The sequence below is a fragment of the Neovison vison genome, chromosome 7, assembly GCF_020171115.1.
Source record: "Neovison vison isolate M4711 chromosome 7, ASM_NN_V1, whole genome shotgun sequence".
Taxonomy (NCBI): Eukaryota; Metazoa; Chordata; class Mammalia; order Carnivora; family Mustelidae; genus Neogale; species Neogale vison.
In genome coordinates, this window is record NC_058097.1 from 114,665,618 (window position 1) to 114,675,739 (window position 10,122).

At 49.2% G+C, this 10,122-nt stretch overlaps 1 protein-coding gene across 4 annotated transcripts in view; it reads right to left on the reverse strand.

Moving 5' to 3' along the window:
• Window positions 1-2,381, reverse strand: part of FEZ1 (fasciculation and elongation protein zeta 1) — a 46,629-nt gene extending 44,248 nt beyond the window's left edge. For 3 of the 4 annotated variants that reach the window (XM_044258146.1, XM_044258144.1, XM_044258142.1), the window contains exon 1: window positions 2,296-2,381. The gene's annotated coding sequence lies outside the window, so the exon portion shown is untranslated. Of the gene's footprint in view, window positions 1-1,641; window positions 1,936-2,295 lie in introns of those variants that run through there. The other variant, XM_044258143.1, reaches the window with a different exon arrangement.
• Between the last annotated feature and the right edge of the window lie 7,741 nt (window positions 2,382-10,122).

Consider the following 10,122-nt stretch of genomic DNA (forward strand, 5'->3'; position numbering starts at 1 on the left):
GGCTAGTTTGAAACGGCACCGTCCATACTATTAACCAGCAACAAGAGAATGATCCAACCAGAATCTAAGACAGAGACTGAGTTTGGGGTGTTGGCAACAGGAGGATTATGCTGAAAGCACCTATCCTCAGCCCAGGCAGCCTCTGGAGGAAATGGATTCACCTAAATGATTATAAAACAAGAACGGGATAGCACAGCCCTAGAGTTCTGAAACATGGTCATAGCCTGATTTCTGTCCATCGATTCACGCCCATGAGCCAAGAAGCTCTGTGTGAATGACCACCCGGGGACGTGGGGATGAAACAAAAACTGAAAGCCTGCACTGGAAATTGGAAGTCACTCAACACCCAAACCGAGCCTTGTATTGGTAGAAAGACCAGGCTGCGGCAGAGGCCATGAGAGCCTGGCTCAAGGAGGGGCCTCTGAGAGGGCATTGGCCACCCTTCGGGAACCTGTGCCCCTTCTGTCCTTCCTTTAGCTCACTTTCTCTTGCTCTTCTCCCTTGGTGAGGTGCCTTTGCACTCCCACTGAAATGTCCTACTCTTGCATCCTGACAAGCTCTCCCCTGTCTTCACTCCCAGCTCATCTCAGAGGCCTCCTCCCTGAAAAGCTAGGGTTAATGCAATTCAGAGCTTATCCCCTGTCTCTACACTTCCCAAATGATTAAAAAAAAAAAAAAAAGGGCAGGAAGAATGGCAGGAAAAGGGAACTGCGGAAGGGTCACCTTGTCTTTTTCACTCTATCCAATAACAGCCTGCAGGACTAGACTTTGATTATGTCCTATAATCTACTCCATTTATTTTGGCTCCCGATAGATGGTGTAATTTGGAAAAGAAAAGACGGTTCCAAGCGTCACAGAGACCCAGTAGGAAACACAGAAGCCTCTCCCCTTGCAGCATAATGATGCAGCTTGGGGCTGCAGTCACAAATTTTCACTCCCTGCTTTGCTGAGCTGAACAGGGAAAAGCAGGAGCAGAGAATTCACCATCGCCTCCCCCCAGCTGGGCCCCTGCACCTCCACACAGGCCCCAGTCCATCTCCCCCCTTCTTCCTATTACCTACCCCATAGATCAGTTATTTCTAGCCCCTTACCCACCTCATCCCTAAAATCTGCCCTGCACTGATTCACCAAGGCTGTCCCACTGCTACTCAGCAAAACCAGCCAGGATACCGGACAGTGACAGCTTCCCACAACGAATGTATTTTGTTGCATAGAAGTCAGCAACCCCTTTGCGTTCCGCTTTCCCCCCTCTTCCTCCTCCTCCTCCTCCTCCTGCTGCTCCATTTACCCTCATTTCACATCCCCCTCCTCCCAACCCCGCCCGGGTCCGTTGGGGTAAAGAAAGGCTTCTCCAAACAGCACAATGGCTGGCGCTCCAAGAAAGCTGGACTCAGCCCGCGCAGGCCGCACACAGACTCCACAGCCCTTTGGCCAAACAAGAGCAGGGCACGGGAGTGGCAGAGAGCTCCGCGAGTGTCCAGCGGCGACAAGGGAAGGGACAGGCAAAAAAGAAGAGAGGGCTGGGATAACACGCCCGTCCTGGGGCTCTGTCAAGCCTCGCGCCCCTGAGCCCCAGAGGCCCTGGGCCCACCGGAGGGCAGCGCTCCCCCCAACCACCACCACCCTCGTCCTTTCTCCGACCTGTTCCGTAGTAAAACAATCGCTCCCGCAGCGTCTGCGGCAGCTGCCAGCGGTTCTGACACTGCAGGAATGCATGGTCCGGGGGACGGGCTCGACACCCCAGGGAGGGGCACGGGCGGGTGCGGGGTCAGGCTCTTAGGGGCGTAGATGACTCGGGGGCGTTTTAAGAGTAGCCGGGCCGGATAACGGTCCAGGGATCAGGTACAGTCCCACTGCCCCACACCATCGGGCAACCTTCCCGGTTCCCCCAGTCCCCAGCCCGCGCCGCGCCTCCCTTCTCTCTCAATGTCTCTCTCTCTCTCTCTCTATCTCTCACACACACACACACACACACACACACTCGCACGCACACGCACGCCAGGCCTGGCTGGGGGGCCCAGGCTCTGATCTGATGATGCTTGAAGGGCCATCATCCCACAGCTCCCGGCCCGGGCGCTGCGCTCCCTTGAAGGGCTGGGCAGGAGGGCGACGGCCTCGGGGCTCTTCCGTTCCAATTCCAGGATGGGACAGGATGGGGGCGCGGGGCTGCGGCGTCCCCGGACCTGCTGGCGGAGAAGCCCCCGTCGCGGGGCCTCTCCTTCACCACCCCCGTCCGTCCAACCCCCACCCACGGCAGTGGGTCGGTCGGGCTAAGGTCGCCCCCCGCGACGGCACCTGTGCGGGTCCTGGCGGAGGGAGGCGGATATCGCGGGGCTCAGCGGGACACCCCCATCCACGGGCCGCGGGGAGCGGCCGGAGCACAGCGCGGCGGCGGCGGCGGCGGCAGCGGCGAGCCAGCGAGCGCTCCCCCCGCAGCTCGGCCGGCGCCCGGCTCCGCTCCCCTCCTCCACCCCGCCCCCTCCGCCCCCTCCCCGCGCTCGTGTCCGGGACCTCGGGGGCGCGCCCGCGCTCGGGCACCCGCCCGCTGGCACGCGCCGGGCCCGACGTCATCTACTCGTTAGCATTCAGAGCCTTCCTTGCAGCATGTGGCCTGCCTTATTAATATTCATGACTTACTATTTCTCCCCCCTCTAACATTGGACTTTCTTCTGCCCTCATGAATATTCAGCAGCTCCAAGATCTGTGCGTGCTGTAACTCCCAATAAGGATACCTCACAGCGCCTGACACTAGATTCTCCATAAAAACATAGGCAGGTGGCTGAGTGGATGGGCAGGTGGATGCCCTCCAATACACCGAAGACTCCCCTGGCCTTTTTTGGGCTCTGACTCATTCCATTCTACTGGGGACCGAGGTCAGCAAGCTGAGGGATGCCTGGCAGCCCAAACCAAGCTCAGACCTTCAGCCAAAAGTGGTAACGGCATTTACCGCCCAAAGATTCAGGATGAGAGCTGGATCCAGTCTGATAAAGCTGAGTGAGGTTTCTGGCACAGGAGGACTTGAGGTAATAGAGAATAATCCACCAGGGGATTATAAGGAAGGCCCTGGGGTCTTATGAAAATTGTCTCCTCATTCATTTATCTTGTCCACTATGCATAAGTCTGTGCTTACAAGTGCTGTCAGTACAAAGTCTAATAATTCACCAAAGCAGACGACTGAAAGCACAAGATCTGTGGGTATCAATGGAAGCAACCTTGGAGAACCCATACACTTCGGTCAGAAGTGAGTTACTTCATTTGTAAGTTAGAGATGAAGTCAGATAAACTGGCAGAGGTGTGAGAAAGGACCTCTGGACAAAGCTGAGAGCTTCAGCTGAAAGGAGCTGGAGCCCTTATTTGCTCACTTATGCCTTCATCCCACAGACATTTCAATCATGAGACAAAGGTGGAACAAGGGAATAAGGTCCTATTCAGAGGAGAGCAAGAGTTGGTCACCTTGCCCTCCAGGGGCATCAACCAGATAGAGTAGGGGCTGGTTCAAAGGTCAATGATTCGGGGTGACTGAGTGGCTCAGTCAGTTAAGGTTGGGATTCCTGATTTCAGCTCAGGTCACGATCTCAGGGTCATGGGATCGAGCCCTGGGTTGGGCTTCTTACTGGGTGTGGAGTCTGCTTGAGATTCTCTCTCTCTCCCTCTCCTGCCCTCCCCCCCCCAGATAAATAAATATTTAAAAAAAAACAAAAACAAAAAAAAGAGGGGGTTGGGTGCCTGGATGGCTCAGTCTGTTAAGGGTCTGCCTTCAGCTCAGATCATGATCCTTAGGGATCAAGTCCCACATCAGGCTTCCTGTTCAACGGGGAGCCTTCTCCCTCTGCCTGCCTCTCTCCCTGCTTGTGTGCTCACTCTCTCTGACAAACAAATAAGTAAAATCCTTAAAAAAAAAGTTTTTTTTAAATGGGGACCCTGGAGTCTACTTTGTTGGGATGTTACCCAGTTTTGTGACTTAGGCTAGTTAACCTTCTTGTGCCTCATTTCCTCTTCAGTAAAACGAAGTTAAATAAATAGTACCCACCTCCGATGCCTGTCGTAGGATTAGAGTTACTATATGTAAAGTACTTTCTTTCAGGCACAGTAGAAGGCACTACAGTCTTGGCCAGTATTCTTTTTAGGAGAAGCTTGGGGACACTGTACCAGAGGCCACCTTCTGTCCTGATCTTCAAAAGCATGGGACTCACAGGTTTGAGAGAGGCTTTCAAGGAAGCACAGCAAAGTGATAAATAGCTTGGGTTTTGCAGAAAATTTAGAGTCAAACACCAGTGTTCCATGTATCAGCTGGGGACCTTGCACAAGTTATTTGCCAGCTGGGCAGGAGGGGGTCATGGGATCATGACCTCAATGTCATGGGATCATTGAGCCTCAATGTCCTCATCTGTAAAGTTGGGATTCCGGGGCGCCTGGGTGGCTCAGTGGGTTAAGCCACTGCCTTGGGCTCAGGTCATGATCTCAGGGTCCTGGGATCGAGTCCCGCATCGGGCTCTCTGCTCTGCAGGGAGCCTGCTTCCTCCTCTCCCTCTCTCTGCTTGCCTGTCTGCCTGCTTGTGATCTCTGTCTGTCAAATAAATAAATAAAATCTTTAAAAAAATAAAAATAAATAAAAAATAAATAAAGTTGGGATTCCAATATCTCCTACAAGGTGGCTGTGCAGATTAAATAAAATAATGCCCACAAAATGCTGAGCATAATGCCTGACGTATACTTATTCAGTAAGGGAATTCTGTTGTTTTATTTTTGTGAGGACTTGGAGGAACTAGAAGTTGATGATTGATATTCTAGGCATCTGGAATGAGAATGTCCTAAAACACAAGCAAGGTCATTCCTCCAGCAAACATTTTTTTCATTTCATTGCAGTAAAATACACACAAGATAAAATTTAGCATTTTAACCATTTTTAAATGTACAATCCAGTGACATTAAGTACGTTCACATTATCATTGCCACCATCACCTCTTTCATCCCAAACTGAAAGTCTGTATAAATTAAACAATAAATCTCCATTCCTTCTTCCCTGCACACCCTGAAACCACCATTCTACTTTCTGTCTCTATGAATTTGACTGTTCTAAGTTTGTCCTTGTGTGTCTGGGTTATTTCACTTAGTATATGCTTTCAGGTTTCATTCTTGTTGTAGCATGGGTCAGAATTCCATTCTTTTTTAAGATGGAATGATGTTCCATGGTGTGGATATACCACATTCTGGTTTTTTGTTTTTGTTTTTATTTTTTTAAGATGTATTTATTTGGAGCGCCTGGGTGGCTCAGTGGGTTAAAGCCTCTGCCTTCAGCTCAGGTCATGATCCCAGGGTCCTGGGGTGGAGCCCCGCATCGGGCTCTCTGCTCAGCAGGGAGCCTGCTTCCTCCTCTTTCTTTGCCTGCCTCTCAGCCTACTTGTAATCTCTGCCTGTCAAATAAATAAATAAAATATTAAAAAAAAAAAAGATGTATTTATTTATCTTAGAGAGAGAGAGAGAGAGAGAGAGAAAGTGAGTACATGAACAGGGGGGAGGGCCAGAGGGAAAAGGAGAGAGAGAATCTCAGAGCCCCCGCTGAGCAGGGGCCCAACTCAGGGCTTGATCCCAGGACCCTGAGATCATGATCAGAGCCCAAATCGATTCAGATGCTTAACTGAGCCGCCCAGGTGCCCCTAGTTGAGGAGATTTTTCAAGGGTCAAAAATGTGGCCTGGCATCTCCTTGCTGCTTAGGGTAAAAGGCAATGAGGTATGGAGGCCTGGACCCCCTCCCCTCCTACGCATTGTGTTGCATGTAAAGTTTCTGAGAATTTCATCCAACAGAAACACTGCCAACCTGGGCCGAAAGGATAGGGGATGGAATGCATTGAAGGAAATCTGAAATCCACAGTCAGGAAACAGGCTGATAGGGAGAGGCATTCAGCTGTGAATACCTGGTATCCTCCAAGAAGAAGGAAGGACTCTGAAGGCAGGGTGCCCACTCTGGGCCTGGATGATGGTGCCCTGAGGCACAGGGGATCATTCTCAGGCCTTGAAATCTCATGGAATTTGCCCTGCTGGGTTTCAGGCTTGCTTTAAACCACTGGTCCTTTTCCTCCTTCCACTTCCTCCCTTTCCAAGTGGGAATGTCTATCTTCTGTCTGTCCTACCCTTGTATTTTAGAAGACAACCAGTTCCACTGGTCCATAGAGGGAGGGCTAATTTGCCCCAGGGGTATCACACCCACCATCTCACCCATATCTGATTTAGATGATCACATTTGAAACTTTCTGAGTGGATGATATTTTGATGAGATCTAGTCCATGTTGAAATGGGTTAAGTCTTGGGAATGTTGGGACGGAATGAATGTGTTTTGTTTTTTTTTAATTAAATTAATTTATTTATTTTCAGAAAAACAGTATTCATTATTTTTTCACCACACCCAGTGCTCCATGCAATCTGTGCCCTCTATAATACCCACCACCTGTTACCCCAACCTCCCACCCCCCCCCGGAATGAATGTGTTTTGCACGAGAGGACCAGAGGGCAGACTGTAGTGGTTTGGATAGTGTCCCCAAAACTCATGTCCACTCATGTCTTAGTCCATTGAGGCTGGTATAACTACGTACCACAGTCTGGGTGGCTTATAAACAACAGACATTGATTTTTAGTGGTTATGGAGGCTGGAAGTCATAGACCATGGTGCCAGCATGGCAGGGTTTCCAGGGAAAGTTCTCTTCTGGGTTCCAGATGGCCACTTTCTGACAAAGTAGAAGGGGCTAGGGCTTTGGGCCACTTTTATAAAAGCATGGATCCCATTCTTGAGTGCTTCACTTTGTCTGTGAGGTTTCCCAAAGGTCCCACCGCCGAGTACCACAACGCTGGCCGTTAGTTTCCAATCTGTGAATTTTAGGACACAAAAATTCAGACCCTAGCAAGCCCAAACTTTAGACTATGACCTTACTTGGAAATAGGGTCTTTGCAGATGTAATTAGCTAAAATGAGATTATATTGGCTTAGGGTGGGCCTCAAATCCAGGGACTTGGTGACCTTGTTAAAGTGGTCTCAAGAAACTAATACAGGGGCACACCTGGATGGCTCAGTGGGTTAAAGCCTCTGCCTTCAGCTCAGGTCATGATCTCAGGGTCCTGGGATGGATCCCTGTATCAGGCTCTCTGCTCAGCAGGGAGCCTTCTTCTCCCCGCCGCCACACCTGCCTCTCTGCCTACTTCTAATCTCTGTCTGTCAAGTAAATAAATAAAATCTTAAAAAAAAAAAAAAAAAGAAACTAATATAGGATCCTAGAAGAATTATATAAGATAATTCAACATTCACCTCATATTTAAAACTCCTGGGGTGGGGCACCTGGGAGGCTCAGTGGGTTAAAGCCTTTGCCTTCAGCTCGGGTCATGGTCCCCGGGTCCTGTGATCGAGCCCCAAGTCGGGCCCTCTGCTCAGCGGGAAGCCTGCTTCCTCCTCTCTCTCTGCCTGCTTCTCTGGGGCACCTGGGTGGCTCAGTCATTCAGCGTCTGCCTTTGGCTTGGGGCATGAGCCCATGGTCCTGAGATCGAGCCCCGCATTGGGCTCCCTGCTCAGAGGGAAGCCTGCTTCTACCTCTCCCACTCCCCCTGCTTGTGTTCCCTCTCTCGCTGTGTCTCTCTGTGTCAAATAAATACATAAAATCTTAAATGAATGAATGAATAAATAAATAAATAAATAAAACCTCCTATGTGCCATCCATGTAAAGCTTTGGCACAGGACCTAGCAACTACTAGCTGTTCATGAAGTGCTGCTTATATGTTATATAAAAGTTTCCAGAACCTTCCTTGGGCTGGGTAGGTAGAGCTATCCCCAACTCCGCACATCTCCAGTCCCAGGAAGTCCAATTACACTGATGCATCCTAAGAGCTTTTAGAGCCTAAGAGAGTTTCCAAACGAAGGACATTCCCATTACATAAAGTGATCAGTGCTTTAAAGAAGACATAAAGTGGGGGTTTTAAAAGACTGTATTTATTTATTTGAGAGAGAGAGAGCAGGCGCAAGCACGCCCAGAAACGTGAGCACCAGGGCGGGGGAGGAGCAGAGGGAGAGGGAAAAGCAGACTCCCTGCTGAGCAGGGAGCCCCAGCCAGACTTGGGACTTGGGATCATGAGCCACCCAGGCGCCCCAGATATAAAGTGTTTTAAAGATTTTATTTATTTATTTGTCAGAGAGAGAGGGAGAGAGAGCGAGCACAGGCAGACAGAATGGCAGGCAGAGGCAGAGGGAGAAGCAGGCTCCCTGCTGAGCAAGGAGCCCGATGTGGGACTCGATCCCAGGACGCTGAGATCATGACCTGAGCCGAAGGCAGCTGCTTAACCAACTGAGCCACCCAGGTGTTTTAAAGAGAGTTCTATGACTGCTATGTGATGGTGGAGAAAAGAGCAGGGGGGTTGCCTGAAAACCTTGGGGCAGGTTTTCTTCAGCCCAGGCCTGTTGAGTTTGGGTGATCTCTGTTGGAGGCTGTCCTGCGTTTTGGAGGCTGTCCTGCGTGTTGCAGGGTGCTTAGCAGCCTCCCTGACCACTAGGTGCCAGTAGCATCCCCCCAGTTGTAACAATCAAAAATGCCTCTGGATTTCAAGTGACCAACCCCTGGAGGGGAAAATCACAAAATCACTGGAGTCGAGCACCGCTACCTTAGACATAGGTCTTTAAGGGGTGGGTGGACGGTCTGCTAGCACAGGGCTACATTTCCCACAGAGAGAACCAGCAGAACCAAAGCTTGGGTTATTTGGAAAGGCATACATGTGCCTTTTAAGGAAAACTGAGGCTGGGGGCGCCTGGGTGGCTCAGTGGGTTAAGCCTCTGCCTTCAGCTCAGGTCATGATCTCAGGGTCCTGGGAGGCAGCCCTTCATCAGGCTTTCTGCTCAGCAGGGAGCCTGCTTCCCCTCCCGCATGCCTGCCTACTTATGATCTCTCTTTCTGTCAAATAAATAAATAAAATATTTTTTTAAAAAAAGAAAAGAAAAACTGAGTCTGGTCATAGGTTCAAACTGCTGGCTGTGGGAAATACAGCGTAAAAAAAATTTTGCTAAAATCACACTAGGACCATTCTAGGGGCTGATTTTAGTTCCTGAACTGAACTTATTTTAGTCCCCAATTTACATGATATAATCAAAGAATCTTGGAGGATATAGAGCTCTTAAAGGTCTCTAATCTAACCTCCCACTTGATTCAGAAACCAGTATCCCTCCTGAGTGATGTTAGATACCTCCTGTGAGGAGAAACCTGACCTTGCAGGGCAGCACATTCCTTTTTGTTTTTTGGGTTTTGTGCTTTTAATGGCTTTCAAGGCTAGATACAGCTTGTTATCGTTAGAAATTCAGTGATAGCACGATATGGACTGTGCGCGTTCTACTTGATTTTCCTTAGAAAGGACCCTTCTGGAAGAAGCCAGTTTTCCATGGCATTCTGGAAATGAGCTGCTGAGTCTTTTTTGAAAACCTACGTCAATCACAGCCCAGCAAATAAAGATGAGCTCATAGCTGCTAACATTTTAAGGCTGCTTGATTTTTTCCATCACTGGTAGCTCTCAGACACCAACATTCAATTCCAACCCCTATTCATCTCCATCCTCAATCTCCAGGGTTGATTAAACTCCCTGATTTGTTTCCACAAGGGAAGTGGAATATTCCCCAAGATTCAAAATGTATTCATACCCATCTAGTCGGTAGGTAATTACTCTCCACCACAAAGCACAAGCCCCAAGAACAAGAGCACATTACTTTCAAAAAGAATAAGCAGCACTATAAAAATTGACAATAAATCAACCCCAAGAATAATTACAAATTCCAGAATAGTCGCCTCTGTTACCTGATGAAAAATGACAAAATACATGAACTAGCTGGCAAATATTAAAGAATGAGATCCCTTAAGATATTGGAAATTCCCTTCAGTGGAAATATGATGACAATTTTTTTCTATAAAGAAAAGACTTGGCTATTTCAGGAAAGGAGAACCCACAGATTTTAATTGGAAAAGGAAAATGAGGGTCCCCGGTGTGGGGGACGCTTTTAGATCTACGGTGGTCAAAAAAGAAAGGTCATTCATCTTCCCCTGTCTGTAGCTACCAAGTGATTTATCAGCATGAATCAGCATGTGCCAGGGAAAATGGGAACAG